The sequence below is a fragment of the Pagrus major genome, chromosome 18 (assembly GCF_040436345.1).
Source record: "Pagrus major chromosome 18, Pma_NU_1.0".
Classification (NCBI taxonomy): domain Eukaryota; kingdom Metazoa; phylum Chordata; class Actinopteri; order Spariformes; family Sparidae; genus Pagrus; species Pagrus major.
This window is the reverse complement of record NC_133232.1, coordinates 71,023-88,609: the sequence shown is the minus strand read 5'-3', so window position 1 is coordinate 88,609 and position 17,587 is coordinate 71,023. Positions and strand designations below refer to the sequence as shown.

The window sequence follows — 17,587 nt, the reverse complement described above, 5'->3', positions numbered from 1 at the left end:
AAAATACAGAAATAAACTAGTTTGTGTGAAGAAATAGGGGTAAGTTCAAAGGGGAAAGAATACAGAAGTAAACTGAGAAATAAATGTGTGAATAAAAAAATAAACTTAATAACTAATGAATTATAAATAATATGAATAATTACGATGGAAGGTAAATAAATAGAATTGAAAAAAAAATGCAGAAACATCAACAACATATTTCCACCCGTGGACATCCACGTGTGAAATAAAACAATCACATATCAATGCATGTAATTCATATGTGAAAATTCATATTTCACATATTCAATTCACATGTGAATTTGTGATTCTCACATGCAAAAAGGCCCATTTCTGTGAAAACCAATGATGTACTTGATTTGTGAAAAAATAGGAAACAGGGAAACGAGGCCGATACATAAAGACAAAACTTGTCTCAGTGGAGAATGACATTAACAATTCAGGGCAAACACTGAAGAACATTTAAGATCAACCACAGGATTTGGAGCACTAATTGTAAGCATCAGACAGTATTCTGTAAACTCAGACAAATTAAGTTTGTCCCTGAACTAATGGTAAAGGAATACAGCTTTCAGTCATCTAAGTGCAGTTTTACACACTTATCCGACTGAAAAGATATGCAATTAACGCTCTGAATGGAAGGAAGGATTGCCTTACACAGTCTTACTGCAGTTTCAGAAGCCTTTATACTGCATTAAAGCACACATCTAAAAGAAGCACTGCTGTTTGCAGAAATGCCACAAAAAGTTGTCTTTGCTATCAAGTAAAACATAAGCATAAAAACATCAAGGCTGCTGAAGAACATAACCCCTCTCCCTTTGTTGCTGCTTGGGAATTAAAGAGAAACCTTATAAATATGGAGAAATATGATAAACAAATGTTCTCAGTGTAATAAAATATAAATGGCAGCTACATTAGATTCCCCACTGTTACAATTTTAATGTGTGAATGCATCGCATGAGGGGAGGACTCCAGCAGTGTTTGGAAAGCATATTCCAGTACTGCATGGTTTATGTATGTTCTTTTCTCTCAAGCACAGTGTACTGTTTTAGAATTAGATTCAAGTCTGCTGTGGATATCTCAAATATTATCATCTAACACCTGCAGTTCCTACTAAGTGAACAAAACAACATCAAGCATGGAAGCACTGACAGGGTGAATTCAGACAGTGCCAATTTGAATAGAATTCCCCAAAAATGCTACTTAATGTGGGTTTCCAAGTCAGGCATGACAAGATGAAAAGTCAGTGGCTTTGGTTCTCCAGTCGGGGGCCAATAAATAATTTCAGATGGCACAACAAGGTGCTACTTAAAAAAAGCATCAGTCAAACCTCAGACGGATGAAAACAATGTAGAAAACACGATGGAAATATGACATTAATGATTGTTTCATGTATTAACTGGAAGGTTACTTTCCCCTTACTTTCTTGTCTGCTGCAATTTTCCATCATTTAAATGAAAAGTAAATGAAAATAAAAATAAGTCTACTGCACTGCACTTTGTCACGAGTTGCTTTTATTGACACGCCAACTTTTCCACCTCAGCCAAGTAACATTACTTCTGGTATTTCCACACTTTTTCATGGACAAATTGAAAATGTGCATAAAGAAGAGTTGGCTGGAGAGGCCCTCACAGTTTGGAGCTTTGCCCTGTATATAAACCTTAAAAACCTGGACCTCATGGGACCTTATTTTTGGAAAAAAAATAAAAATAATTGTACACTAGTCAATGGGGGGAGACAAATGTTTTATCCTGTTTAAGTTGTGCCATGAATTGCACATATGATGTTTGTCAATTAAAAAGAAACATTTTCAAGTCAATAAAGTCGCTATTCGTCATCAAACACCAACATGGCTGCTGCCTCGGCACAGAAAAGGTACTAAAAAATTGACAACTGCAGTTATGTGAAAGGAGAGTTTGTCATCTTTGTAAGCTGCTAACATATGGAACCGACTCTACAAGGTTTAAGACACTGGTTTTGGTGATCGTTCAACGAGACAACGTGACTGTTGGGTGTGTAGCCTTTATAATTATGTATTTTCACAGTCCTATGTTTCATTTGTTTTACGACAAACTGTGACTTTTTTCAAGTTGAAAAATGATCTTTCTAATTCACAAACATATGTGTACATAATCGCACAAATCTAATGGGATCAAAAAAAAAAAAAATGTGTCGCTCTCCATTCACATACCATACAAACCTTTTCCAAAAATAAGGTCCCATGAGGGAAACCAGAAGAGGCATGACTTCGGCCACTGACCAAGCTACTGTATTTGACGAGTTGGGAATGAGAATGTTACAGTTAAAAACCAGCCTGCTGATATTCTGCCCCTCTTTGTTAGTTCTCATGTATTGCACCTTTGGGCTTTAAACATGTGGTATTATTGAGGGGCTTTGATTTGTAATGATCTAGGTAACCAGCTGAGATACGGCTGAGTGTCAGCACACATACTGGTGTTCCATCAATTATTAACCTTCCATGGTCCATATCTGGCTGCCAGATATGAGTAGGTTTGGTAGATGCCAGTGTTGGTAGTGGATCAGCTCCAGGTAGGTGCACACAGGCCATCTTTGGGCTAGCCTCAGCCAATGAATATATTCTTGTGGATCTGGCATGAGTCCAGCAACCATGTGTGCCAGCTCCAGGCCTCTGTTGGGCCTGACAACCTGGGGATATGATAATATGATGTTTTCCCCACCATAGACAGAACATTGTGCACCAGAGCATGTCATCTAATAAATCTGTAGAACCAAACAAATGAAAATCTATTACGAAGATAAAACTTCTGCATTAATCAGACATCTTAATGGTGGTAACATGCCAATATATGCACCAATGGCTCATCAAAGGCAGGATAGAAGAGCAAGCCAGTAAGCATAGATATCAACAATGCTGGCTTTATGATGTTCAAATAACAGTTTTTTATGGGAGGAAATGCATTCAACAGGGGATACACATAATGCATTTTGGTGAGTAAACATAAACTCTGTGTAAACATAACTTCTGTTTGTTCAACATGAAAACTCCACAGGGCAGCTTTAAAACACAGTATGGATAAATAGTTGTTTTCTGTACCATTTTGTACCACTTTGATTTAAATACAATATAATGACACTAGTACAAGGTGAAACATTGTGTGTCATCTAATAGAAAGACACAAAATTCATTAAATTCACTGAAGCTGGTGTTTTTGCTTGTTAGAATTGATAACATTTGGACAGCAGAACCTGGCTTTCTCACTTCCATATTCAAGCTGTACTTTCTATTATGCAGTACACCAAAAACAAGACTGCTGATGTTAAAAAAAATCCACCCCACGCTGTCCTTGCCTCTGGCAATATGCAAATGAATTCAAACTACCCTAATCATTAATTTCCCCCTCCTTGGTGCCCAAGGTCTTTACTAACTGTGTCATATGTGATAGCCTGACATTAAATTAAAAACATTGTCTCTTCTACGTAATAATCCAAACTTTGAATGCAGATGTCACCGAATTCAAACTAAAACTCTAACAAATGTGACGGCAAGACTACCTGGAAGGCGATCTCTGACGGTAACTGCTCATTGCTGTGGTTTCTTCTCTTTCCAAAGATGGAGTATTATAAGGCTTTTATACTTCTGTTGACTGAGGATATCTACGAGTGTGTACAAAGTAAAAGAAGATTCGGCAGATCCATTACATTACAATAAAGTACAGAAAAAGACTCATGCATACATTGTGTCATAGTGTTGTCTTCTAAAATTGTGTGGAATTATTTTATTGTCTTTTACTTGAAGTTAGATGAGAAGATTAAACTCAAAGTTGTGTGTGCAAACACTGCTCTGTGATGTGTTTAGCCAAGCATAGAGAAATGAATGCAATGTTGACAGTGCCAAAAACAGTTTGTCAAATGGCCACTTGAGGCTGGCTCCAAAAGCGTGTCAATCCCCATAAGAGCCCATGATAAAAGGCCCAACTTTACAGCAGAAATAAACATGTTTACAGCCTGGTACAAAAAAGGTTTTGGTCTCTATACTTAATTTATCCCTTCACGACAACACACTCGTTTAAATTATATTCAGGCATAAATAGGGGTGTGGCCACATTTAGTGACAGCTAGCCTTGAGCTGTCTACTTTGCTTCATCTCATCTAATTCCAGTCACTGATCTTGACCCTTTGGATAATTTTCAGTGCAAGTGTTGGACGAATAATATGGCTTGCTGTCTGGTTGATTAGACTAAAAGACCAGGGTTGAGGGACAGACACTGGTGTTTTGGATTAACCCTGTAAGCTTTAACCAGTAGACAGCAGCTGGAGCTGGCGAGCTCTGGAGGAGACAGCTGGAGCCCAAAGCTTCTAGAGGAATAAACACCAGGAGTCAAGGAGTTTTTTGTTTTTTTCCCTACTTTTTGGATAAAAAAAAGGTAGGTTTATCTACAATAACGAGTCACAGATGTGCTGAAATCCATTGTAATGCACTAGATGTATCTTATTTGACTACTGAATGGAGGGGAAATTAAAAAGTTTTGTTCAGATTGAACACAGACATGGACACAAACACCCTCAGAGCTGGTTGTTGCTTGCTATCTTGCAGCTGATGTAATGTGAGATGACATTTGCTAATATTTATGAATATAGCTTATTTTTAGCGAGCTAGCTTCATCATTCAAGACTTGTAAAAAGTTGCGGTAACAAAAAAATGTGCCGAGATTCTTTGCCAGTGGCCACTGTTTGAATCAAAACTGGCATGAAGCGCTTGCCAGCATAAGGAGCTGCCCATGTCTTTCTGGAAATAGATGTTGCAGTATACACTCTTCTTCATAGACTAAGGCTTTGGAAGAGCACTGTACATGTTTGAACTGCATAATGCCATCATAACACTGTCAAATGGCAGTGGTGGGATTTGAACCCACGCCTCCTGAGAGACTGGAGCCTAAATCCAGCGCCTTAGACCACTCGGCCACACTACCTGCTTTGCACGTTGTTTCTACAGTCAAAAACATAGTGAGGTATGCACGGAAACGGACATGTTTCAAGAAAAATAGAGCGAAAACATTCACAACTTGAAAGAATGAGGAACCTACAAGGAAGGTCAAAAGTCTGTTGAGCATGCTGAGAAGATACCTCTGTCTGAGGTATTTGTGCCAATGAGTTCTTTATTTTCCATATAGAGCCTTGCCAATAAACAGTATGTACAATTAGCAGAGGATGGTTTCGATCCATCGACCTCTGGGTTATGGGCCCAGCACGCTTCCGCTGCGCCACTCTGCTCTGCATGTAAACATTTTGAGGCTGGGGGAAACATGGAGCCACCTCGACGTTGATCATTCAAGACTTGAAAAGTTGTGGTAACAAAAATATGTGCCGAGATTTTTTTGCCAGTGGCAACTGTTTCAATCAAAACTTGCATGAATATTGCATATTATGCCAGCATAATACACTCTTCTTCATAATCTAAGGCTTTGGAAGAGCCCTGTACATGTTCGAATTGTGTAATGCCATCATATTAACAGACAACTAACACTGTCAAATGGCAGTGGTGGGATTTGAACCCACGCCTCCTGAGAGACTGGAGCCTTAATCCAGCGCCTTAGACCACTCGGCCACACTACCTGCACTGCACATTGATTCTACAGTCAAAAATGTAGTGAGGTAGCTTGCTCTTATACTGCTGCGGTGCTTCAAGAAGTGACACCAGAGGGGAACTTACAGCATCAAACTTAAAAGTGTAAGGCCACTGTCCAGGCTGCTGCATTGTCACATTATGATTGAGAACAAGCTGTTGTTATAGTGTCTACATAAGACAGCATCAGAGTAGTTGAATGTTTCTGACTGAGCTAAGCTACCTAATTAATGTCTTTGTTTGTCTGGGGTGTTTTTATATACCAAAACCTGAGCTTAGTGTGTTCATGGTATGGTGTTGAGAGGTGTGCTCAGTAGGTGTGCTGAGTGCTGAAATAACTGTCCCGGTGCTGATGAAAACGCCTAAGGGCATACCTGCGCGCTTTCATGAATGCACAGTAGAATAGAACACAATAGAATTAAGGGTCCTGGTTTGAGGGTTCGAAAATAACGGTCACCCTTTGCATTCCTATATGCAACATTACACTGGCATACAACTACATGTATGGGTGTATGTGCGTGTGTGTGAGTTTTGAACAGTCATACACACACGCCCACGTGTGCGTCACCCACGTATGTAAACGTCAGCGTGTGTGGGTGAGTGTGCATTGTGAGGGAACCATCATCTTTCTCAATACGAAGCAATTTCACCCAATAAGACGACGGGAGGGATATGAAGCGTTCCATTTCAATCCGCCTTGAACACACAAACACACTCACATACACTCACAAGCAATCACACGCGGATACACTCTTCAAGGTCAGAATGTAAAGGGAAGCAATGAGCTGTTTACTGTGCCATCTGTCTGCCTTATATAAACACACACTCTCTTTCCCATGTTCTAATGTAGTTTTGCCTGCATCAGACCTCACATTCTTTCACTTAGTCTTTCTCTTGGTTTGGCATTGACTGTTGTTCTTCTTTTGCTTTATCATCCATTTATTCAGTGAAAAGCCACCAGACATTTTGACATGTCATTGTAGTCAAAGCACAGGTGGAACAAATTTCGTTTACAATGGCTCTGTTATATTCAAGTCAGTCATGTCAATGTGACATTAAGCCAGCACAATAGCAGGACCCTGAAACTGAAGCAACTGAATGGCATTCAGCAATCATTTATTTTATTCCTAATGTGACATGTCAAAATGTCTTTCTGAAAGGCCTATTGAGCATACGCTAATTTCAAAACTTTTCAAGACAACCTCTGAGCAGCTCCACTGGAGAAGTTAATCAATAAATTCAGACTTCTGAGCAAACGTGGACACAAATGTTATCTTTAACGATCTGGTCTAATTCAAAAGCGACTTTCAAGCACAACAGACTTTTTAAAGAAATAGTGTTGTCGTTTAAGATGATGAAAATTAGAGCTCCTGTTGGCAAGATAGCAATACTGACTCTTTGGGTTTCCTGGCTCGTCAAATACTGACGCTTTGGGATTTTAGGTCGTGTCAGCCGCCCCCCGAAAGCGTCAGTATTTGACGAGTTGCAAACGATTCCAACTATCTTACCAACAGGAGCTTTAATTAATATTAACTGTCATATTGTTTCCAGGAGTATAAGATAAATTACAGGTGCAGCATCTAAATGCTACTCACACACTGACAGTGTTGTGCATGAACACGCTGAAAAAGACATTCACTGAGTTAAACATATCTGTTTGCGACTAATGAACATAAACCTGAGCGTGTTGCTAATTCTAGTGCCCGCTGAATCAGTGTGCTGTCGCTGCAGTGGCTTTTTCTTTGGGCTCAAGGGCTGTGTGCTTTGTGCTACTCGGTTAGCGGCAGAGCAAGTCTGTCACTGCTGCTCACTTGTTCTTTGGCTCAGGGGCTGTGGGCTTGGTGCTACTGAGTTAGCAAGCTGCAGAACAACAGGCTCAGAGGCTGTGTACGGTGAGTAATACAGTCATCGCTAATCATACCAAATTACCTCATGTCTCACTCACATGTAAGAAATCATTATTATATTGCATGTCAGCAATTAACATGGCTATTGTGAGTAGGCTACTCACCATTGTCGGAGTAGCATGTTAGCATTGGGAAATTTTGGCTGCACTTTCTCTGCCATCCTTGTGCGGCTAGCTCGCTAATAGCTTTGGCAATACATCTGTGTAGCCTTGCGGAAGACTCCAGTTATGTGCAACGAGTGCTGAGTACAGGCGGGCAGGCAGGCAGGTACGTAGGTTGACATACAGGTAGCCTGTCCGATCTTTTCATACAGACCAAACCCTTTATTTACGACAAACTGCTACTAATTTGTCTTGGAAAATTATCTTTTAAATGAACAAACATCATATGTGTGATTCATGGCACAACTCAAATGGGATCAGAAATTTGATCGCCCTGTAAAAAGGTCCCATGTGGTCATCCGGTAGGGGCGTGACTTCGGCACTCAGCCGAACAGCCACATATAATGGACTTTTTTTCTTCTGTTTGTCAGAGCATTTGATTTATTGATTACTGTTGATGTTAAGAGATTTCCTACAAATATAACAAAAAATGCCTTTAGAACTACTAACCAACCCTAGTTTTAAGGCATGGATCCCCCCAGGAAACATAGGTATCCTGGTAAAACATCACACGACCTCAAGAGACAGGCTGTCTTAAATGCTTAAATCAGGGAGCAAAACATTAACCCTACAAAACTGTCCCATGGCTGAGGACTCGGGGTGTGGGCTTGTCAGCACAGTAAGAACTGAGCACCAGAATCGAGGCAAGCCATTCTACAACACAATGTCGGCTCAAAAAGCAATTTGAATTAGGTCCATCAGTCTAAGTTATATTTTTTCTCAAATGACAGCCCTTAGAAATGTTCTGTTTAGCTCTTGGCCAGCTCTGCTGTAAATCTGTTGATATAGCCATCAGAAAGAGTGCAGACTGTGTTCAATGACTACATGATCTCTGGCACTGTAACCAGAAAAACATTTCCCTATTATGAACACCCTCGTTAATTCATATGTACAGTATATATAACCTACTGTGTGGGTCATGAATCTTATACATTCACATGTTTACAGACATGCACAAGGTCGTGCTTTGTCCTCGGTCTTTTCCAGTTTTCTTTCTATGTCTTTGTCTATGACAATTTACCACTTCTCTCTATGCCCACAGCCAATAATTGCACACCATAAAATGTCAGCACGGTTGCTGAGTGGGAGACATGCATGTGTGTGTGTGTGTGTATAGGTGTACCTGTAAAAAGCTATGTATATATCTGAAAAGTGCTTATACTTACGTCCGTATTGCTTTGTGAGTGGTTGTGCATGTATGTGCTATAGGCATGCATCACAGGCATCGCTTAAAGTGCAACAACACAACGCAAGTTGTATTGGCTCTACTCTGTCAGATGCTCACCTTGTCTTCTTACAGTTAAAGTTGACCACCGCAATACAGATGATGCAGGTGAAAAGACATGAAGACAAAGAGAAAAATTAGAGTAAAAGAATATCTGAGACAGGACAAAGAGAAACAGAAGAACTGGACAGCAGGAGAATATATTTATGTCCTACAGCCAAATCAATGGCTGCACAGTTGTGTTGAGGCTCAGTAGCCTCAGCAGAGCTGGTGGGTTGGACACTGTTCATGGATGTGGTCCATAGTTTTGCTCCCGGCAGCAGGCACACAGGGCTTTAATTTGATCTTTCTTTCTTCAATAAAATTTTGCCAGAGTTTTCTCAGAGATTTCAGTGTGTTCCCTAGACTACAATCTCGTTGGCGCCTTGTTTACAAAATGGTTAACTGGATTCTGAACCTTTCATTCTTCTTGTCACACGTAAGCATTGCCAGGTGCAAAAACCAACTTACTTACTTAATATTTGATTGTATTATTCTATTGCTGTACAGCTGCTGAATTCAGATCCACACTGCAGATCACCCACAGGTGAGTTTGAAACATACAAATGAATTCACCAAGCAGACAACAATGAGTTCTGCTGTTCATCCTAGCATGTAAGCAAACGCTTGAACCTTACCATATGGTCAGAAAGATAAGGTTGTGAGATCTCAGCTAAGATAATTTATGGCAGATATAGGGTCATGTTCCTCTAATGAAGTGGCCAGGCAATGCCCCCCCAACACATATAGATGGCAGTCAACAGAACATGCTAGTAACCAGCCAATGACCATAAGAGATAAAGCCTGAAGAGGTGTCCGTTATCAGGAATTAATGTCCATTAATTCTTTTACCATATTATTTTATCATTATATTCTTAGACATCGCTGTTCCAGAATACATTTATTATCACAAACATCTTGCACATCAGCCCCACACACCCTTCTTAATGTAACCTAATATATCTTCCTGGACTCTTTTATGAAATCATATGTAGTTTTTTTGGGGAGCCAGACCTCAATGATTACTGTACAAAACAACAAATTTACAACTTTATTCACTGATTTGTGTGAAACTGGATGATATTTTTTGGAGACAATATTTTCTTGTTTTCCCTCTAATGTCCTCCGGCTGCTCTGCCTGAACCCTCTGTGATTTGAGGAGTTTCCTGATGAACAGATGGCTTTACTTGTTGCTAAAGTAACCACAAACAGCAGCTAACTGTACAGGGCGCTAAGTAAACACGGCTGCTGTCGGGACTGAACTCTGAGACCAACTACAGCCAGTTCGACGACAGGCAATCCAGTACTGAGGTGGTTTGCGGAGTATAGCTGCTGACAGACAGATAGATAGTGCCCACCGGAATCAAGACAAGTTAATGTTTGCTAAAAATACCTGACTTTAGCAGTCAGGTATTTTTAGCCATCAAGCCATCAAGTCTCGTGGAAATCAGTTAAGCTGTTTTTGTGTAATTTTGCTTATACAAACCAACCAACAAATGGACACGGATGAAAACATAACCTCCTTGGGACAGAGTAACATAAAGCAGTCACAATGATGTGTACAGTTTGTCTGTCCATTATATCAATCTGATTTATCTTCGATGTCACTCTTTTTTTGTCACGCTATTTTACCGATTAAAAAAAATAAAAAATTCTTGTACTGTAACGATACTTAATGTATACCTCGCAACACTGACCCTTATAATCAGTCTCCCAAACCTGTGGCCCTGCCCACCCTGTAATACGGCATACAAAGATTGCCTCCCAAATAACCTTGGTAGAGTACATATAGAAATATGTACTGTATGTACGTACTCAGAGAATAAACATGACTTACTGTATAATATATGTCAACAACAGAAAGAGAGATATGGTCAGAAAAAGGCTGATTGAGACAAGGCTTCATCCTCCACTTGGTTTTAATGCTGTTGAGCCTGCGTTATTGTTAATCATAGATACTGGTAAAGCTTCAGGGGATAAACACACATACACACACACACACACAAGCCTGCCACAGCGTAACACAACCACAGGCTGTGTTCTTACTCACACTGTTTTGTGGCCCTATAGAGAATTAATACTCGCACAATAAAAAGCTAATTATCTAATAAAACAACAGACCATTATGATTTATTCCTTCAATAAACCCCTTCAACACTGTAAACAACATAAACATACTGTATATAAATGTCTTGCTATGAGCTAGTTGTGCTGGTGATAGACAATGTCTGCATGCTGGAAAAAATCAAGTGATATAAAAGTGCCACAGAATTCTGAAATAAATACATCCACTGCTGCTGCCTTTGTATCCGCCATTACAATGTGATTTTTTTAATATCGTTGTAAATTAAAGCTCATATCCTTTGACAAAAACAGGTCAAAGATGAATTAGCTCTTCAATAAAATTCAAAATGCTGCTCTTGTCGCAGGACCGCGATGGATCTGTTAAGATGGCTCAGTTAATTTAAGCTAAATGATGCATCTATCACTCAAAACGTTATAATATTGGGCAGTTGTTCTGTTTCTGTTATTTTGTGATTGCAGTCACATAGGTTATGAAGTGTCATCTATGAAAATGATGTGTTTTAATGAGCCTGAGTCCCTGGTTGATAGAGCCCATCTTTCATTTGTATGCAGGCTTGTTTCACTCAAGCTGGACTGGGAACAGACAAAGGCTGGAGAAAGACGACTGAAATCCTAAATTATTCTGGCGGAACTGGTATGAGCACTAATTGCTGTGTTACACTGCCAAAACCGCCTTGAGTTCTGCGATCAGTGGAAATTGATCACTGTTGATATATGGTTTAAAATGATTGTTCTTTTGTTTTGTTTTTTACTCAAAATCTTCTACAGCTTTTATCAGGACAAATTACTCTGTGTAGCTCTCAAGACAGCAGTAATTAAATGGTACGACACCTCTGTGTGGAAAGCCAAAACAAAATAGAATGTGGTCATTTGCAAATCCCTTTTTGACAAATATGTTCTTGATGTAAGATAAAATTCAGTGGCAAAAACTGGGCAACACGTTATCACTCTCAACTCGTCAAATACAGCAGCTTGGTCAGTGGCCTTAAACTATGAAGCTCTACCTACCCCTCTAGTGTCAGTTTTGGACATGAAGGGCTCCGTAGTCAGGTTAGCAATAATACATAGTATACAATGTCCTGTTAAACTTTCAAAGTAAAGACTCCATGGTCAATTTATTAATAATACGTAATATACAATGTCCTATTAGACTTTCAAAATAAACTTTTGGACTGTTATTAACTTTGTCATATGGTCACGGTTTGGTTAGGTTTAGGGAAACATCATACTTTGGATTAAAATATTTCTGTTCAGTTTGGTAGCTAAGTACATGGCGCTAGAGGGGTACCTAGAGCATCAAACTTCAAAGGAGTAAGGCACTGATCAGGCAGCTGTATTTGACCTGTTCGGAGTGAGAATGACCTGAAATGTGCATGCTGGGTTATATGCGGATGATGTTTTTCTGTGCTGTAGCATCTGTGATACTTTACAACTCCTTCTCTACATCTGTTCACAAAGACATATCTCTGTCTGTAGCATACTGTGTTTCTAGTCTTGCTGGTAGTAACCCTTGTCACGTGGGTTACATTAAACATGTTCTTCCAGAACCAAAATAATTAGGAGGAATTAAATTCAGTTGCGCTGCTATAAGAGCATCTTTCAAAACATGCTGTGTTTACATATACAAAACTAACAGTTACAATATATATGACAGATTGCACAGCCATGTGTTGTTTACATCTACATACTTTGAAATTATTTCTGGGGGTTTTCAATGATATCAAACATGACAGCTAAGAGCTATAAGTATATAATAAAGGACTGAAGGCATCTCAATCATGCTCCACCATGGCAAAAATGGTGCCTCAGGTTTGTAGGATATATCTCTCAGTGTAGAGATGCCAAGACTCAAATGAAGCATCAGAATCCACAGATCCAAAAATGTGAGCATGACAGTGACGCAGATTAGGTTGTTTACTTAACTCCGAAGCCATTTAAGGGGAAATTAACTTCACCCTGAGCTGGAACAACCCCGGTGGAGGAGTGCTAAGACTCCCTGCCTCCTCTGAAAGCAGCATGCTGATTGGTGATGCATCATGCTTTGACAGTGTTAATAGAAACAGCTCATCACCTGAAGAAATTAAACAGGGTAAGGCTACAGAAACTCGCAGAAGTAATCCTGCCGTACACAGGAACCTCTGCTGTGTCTGTGTTGAGTAAAAGCTTACACACATACAGAGACTGAAGGCGGAGAGTGTAATATTGTTATATTCAAATCTGGTGGTTTGCTATTACCTGGTGCTTCTTGTCAGACAAAAAATTATCTTTCAAATGATAGCATTTTACAGTTGTGAGTAAATCATACAGCTGTGCATCAATGCTGTTATATAGGGAGGTAATATAGAAAATGTTTGGTCCATATTTCCACAGTTTCCCATCTTTGCAAACAGTCCTGCACATAACCCACCTTAAACGGGTGAATTGCCATTTTTAAACTTTTTTTCTCCCTCATTGGGGATATTCCATTTTGATTCTCTTTTGTTATTATTCATTGCACAGGAGCTACAGAGCGCAGCTGTCTGCCATGCGCTCGGGGCATGAGCTGAGGAAATTGGTGGAATTGAAAGCACAGTGTTCACAGTTTACCCATGAATAAACACTGCAGCTCCTCCCCAAGAAGTTCCCACGTCTTGCTTCCCAGCTGCTGGGCAAAAGTGAAGGGAGAGTTTGTGGGATTACAAACAGCAAAACACTCTGCTCCGCTTAGGTTGCAAAATGAAGATAAATATCTTCACAGTGTTAACTGCAGGTTTCAGCAGGTTAAATTGCACACAGTAAGATATTTATGCCTTTTTTTTCAACATAACATACATCATTAAATGTCCCACAATTTAATTATAAACCGCTTATGTGTCCTACAAACGTTGGCTACTATGAGTGTGTCTAAATGAGCCTACGGAGATTGTCAGGGACATTAAACGTCATCACACCGAACACAGAGCCTGTTCTACTCAGTAGTCCATCTTTACAGGCCGACTTTAGTTAAAAAGCTATTATAACTCTAACTTTACAACTTGTAGATTGCTCAATTTATAGAAAACGTGTGTAATTGTGTAGTAAGACGCTTAGTGGTGGTTACGTTTAGGTCATGTGACCGTGATGTGGTCTCTTTAAAGCCTAATGTAAGTACCATAAACTTCTGTTAATAAATGTTTGCCACACAGCTTATTTTCGGCGGTATTCCAATATCCATTCATAAATCCCGTAGGCTTTTTGTCGAGGGAACCGGGGCGATGCTAACTTCCAGGTTAGCCTTAAAAAAATACGTTATCCCTACAACGCTCTGTTAGCAGCCTTCACATACTGATTTTTTTCTTTATAGTAATAACACTCGATTTTTACATCTCAGTAAACTGTTGTATGTGTTAATATTTGACTAAATCTAGCTTTTATGCCGCACAGCTTATATCTACATATTGAGTTTTGTCATGGTTGTAACATGGATCTGTTTAAATGAGTGCTTAGTGGGTAAACATATTTAATACTCATGTATGAATTAGTTATTTTCCCCATAACATTCCCATATATCCAATACAAAAGAATGAGAAAGGCAAAAATCTCAAAGTTGAATCCTCTTCTGTTTAGTTCAATGTTTGCAACCTTCTGTTCAGAAAACATTTTGGATTCCGTTCTTTAATGTCTGCTCTTCTCTCTCTTGAAGTGGTCGGATAAGTGTGATTGGACAAACAGGAGCTGTGATCTTCTTCTCCTCTGTTTGCGATTAAGGTTGAAGCGACAGGTGTGTTTTGCATAGAAGTCACACCTGGTGAGGCTTTGAACTCCAGATTCAGAATTAATGCTGTGTTATGTTGCATTAGTCCTTAAAGAAAGATGAGGTTGATGTCAGCTGGAAAACAGGGATGGAGGACTACACACGGCTACACAAACACACGCACAACAGCTTGCTCTTTGTTAGTGTTCACGCACACCAACACACCAGTCCTCAAGGGAAAGTATGTAAGTAAATTTGCCTCATAAAACAGATGGTTTAGAATCCTGAGTGTTTCTCTCTCATTCTACATATCTGTCTACCTGCCTCTCTCTCTCGCTTTCTTTCAATCGGTTCCATCTTTTCGTCCTTTCATCACTTCCTCTTTTGTTCGCCGTCAGTTCCCCTCGTTCCCCAAACAGCAGATGATCTGACATCGTTATTGAAGGTTTGTTTTCTCCTTTAGAGAGAGGAGTAAGTGGAGCTCTGGGATGTTTGTTTTTCAAAGGTGTCTCTTCCACACCTCAGGGAGGAAGGAAAGAAGAGGTGAGAGGAATGGAGGTAGAGAGTGAGGGACGATGGGAAATGATATAGATCCAAACAGATGAGAAAGAAAGAAAGAAAGAAAGGGAGGAGAGGAAAAAGACAGACATGCTGATGGGGCTGAACTAAGTGCTGCGTTCGTTCCGGGCCTCTGAGATGTTTGTTTTCCAAAGTGTACCTCAGAGCTTTGGGGAAGCACTGGAGGAACAAAGAGGGATGAAGGGAGGAGTAAGAGAGGAGAAACAAGAGGATGAGGGAGGGGAAAGGATAACGTGATGCGTGCTTCAAAGTCGCGGCAAAAATAGTGAAGGGCTGCATTTATCAAGCATGTCAGAATCCCTCCTAGGAGTCACACTGAAAGTTGAACTAAAAACTCTCCTGCTGTACAATAAAGTCCTTTTTATGTATGCAAATATAATGTTAAAATAAATAAATAGCTGATATCTTATCATGGTTTTCCATGAAAAAATATATTTACAACATTAAAATCCTTAAAATGGCACCTACTCCTTAATCCTCATCAAGAATCTCAGAATATACGATATTCAGATGCTTCACTGCAAAGTCCGTCCTCAGTGTGTGTGCACTGGAGGCTTCAAGTTTCCACATCACGCTGAATATTGAACCGGGATTGGCTTACAAGCTGTTTGTGATGTCACACTGGAAGGGGGACTTTAAACAACAAATGTATGTACAGTGTAAAATTGTAATGAATTTTTGTGACATATCCTGCTCAGCCCTATGCAGTCACATTACTTGACAATGCCTTTAATAAAGCTGCGTGCTTCATGTTTTGTGCAACATTGCACACTCAGCAATGATATTGCCAATACTCGGTGCCTGGTCAGGGACCCTATGCTTCTAAGTTCGACATTGTAGTTACCCCTCTCGCATCACTCCTTGAAGCGCCGCCTGTAGTGTGTAAAGAGCAAGAACAGTATAGGTCAGGGGGTGGTTGAGGTGGTTGGATGGGACATACACTGAACTTTCCCTTCCGGGGTCGGTGGTTTGCATCCCGATTGTGACCATTTTGGTATTTAAACAAAAAAGTTATGTTACATAAGCAAGTTCATGTATGCGAATGACATAACTTATGAGACTTACGGGGTTTAGGGTTAGAGTAGAGGTTAGACCTAGCCACGTTGCTCACGCTACAAGACTGATTGTAATCCTTTGTGATCTTCTTCTGATCCTCACCAAGTAGTTTTGGTGCCTAAACATAACCAAACCGTGAGTATTTGACGTTAAAGTTAATAGCAGTCCAAAAGTCATAGCGGCTACTGACCAAGCAGCTGTATTTGAAGACTTGTGGGAGACAACGTGCTGGCTGTGGTACATACTTTATCTTCTTTTTGTATGTTGAATTCCCCTTTTTAAGTGCACCTTCCGTTAACACTATTTGATGCTCTCAATAGCATGTGGACACATGTCACCGTGTCCTGTCAGTGTGTCAAAAAACAGCTCAGTGAGGCTACCGTACTGTAACATTAGCTGCTATTGCTAGGGTTACTTTCTTTTGCCTTGTTAACTCATCAACTTCATCGACAGTAACTTTACTGTTGGTGGGTACAGACGTTTGTGGCAGATCTGCCATATGTTATGACACAATGGACCTTTTTCACAGCAGACATTCTGGCTTGTCATCACAGAAAAAGAACAGGTGGGATTGCTTAAATTAAAATCAACTGCAGGGTTGAGAGAAGTATTTCCATTTGTTTCAGCTGTGCTTTTCCTCTTCCACGTCAAAATGTCTGCTGGGAAAAAGGTCTATTGCGACTTTAAGACTGCAATAAGGTGTGTGACAAGAGAACTTAGCAAACCCTCGCAGGCAGAATTTGGGATTTTGGCTGTGTATCAGTGTTGCCAAATGTCATATTGTGTTCCAATACACGAGTTAGTCACACACACCAACACTGTGATGAGCTGATCTGATCAGATTACTGCGAGTGAACATTCAATATGATCCATCATCAGTCGCTCCCTGAGCTGAGTCTGCTCTGATGCTTAAAAGCCCAATACAATTAATAAATATATAAAAATTTCAACGAAAACATCAGTGAAGCTGCATGATGCCTACACTATAAAACAGTTCATCTGTGCACTGTAAGAGCTATCAGTCTGATAAATGCTCCAGCGCTTGATTCTAAAAGCTGTTGTTTGCGACAGATTTGAATCATCGCTGTTACAAGAGGGCACAAGAATTTCCTTTGGGATTAATAAAGTTTTATTTTACTTATCTTATCTTACAAAGCTACATGTCCCTGGTGCAATAAGAGAGAGCGTCACATTTCTTGCATGATTACATTTACATTT

The 17,587-nt window shown here is 39.9% G+C and overlaps 3 non-coding genes across 3 annotated transcripts; all 3 read right to left on the bottom strand.

The window, feature by feature from the left end:
* Nucleotides 1-4,870: 4,870 nt before the first annotated feature.
* Nucleotides 4,871-4,952, bottom strand: trnal-uag (transfer RNA leucine (anticodon UAG)). The gene has a single exon. It is a non-coding gene; the product is annotated as a tRNA-Leu (tRNA).
* Nucleotides 4,953-5,181: 229 nt separating this feature from the next.
* trnam-cau (transfer RNA methionine (anticodon CAU)) lies at nt 5,182-5,253 on the bottom strand. Its single transcript has one exon. It is a non-coding gene; the product is annotated as a tRNA-Met (tRNA).
* Nucleotides 5,254-5,513: 260 nt separating this feature from the next.
* trnal-aag (transfer RNA leucine (anticodon AAG)) lies at nt 5,514-5,595 on the bottom strand. The gene has a single exon. It is a non-coding gene; the product is annotated as a tRNA-Leu (tRNA).
* Between the last annotated feature and the right edge of the window lie 11,992 nt (nt 5,596-17,587).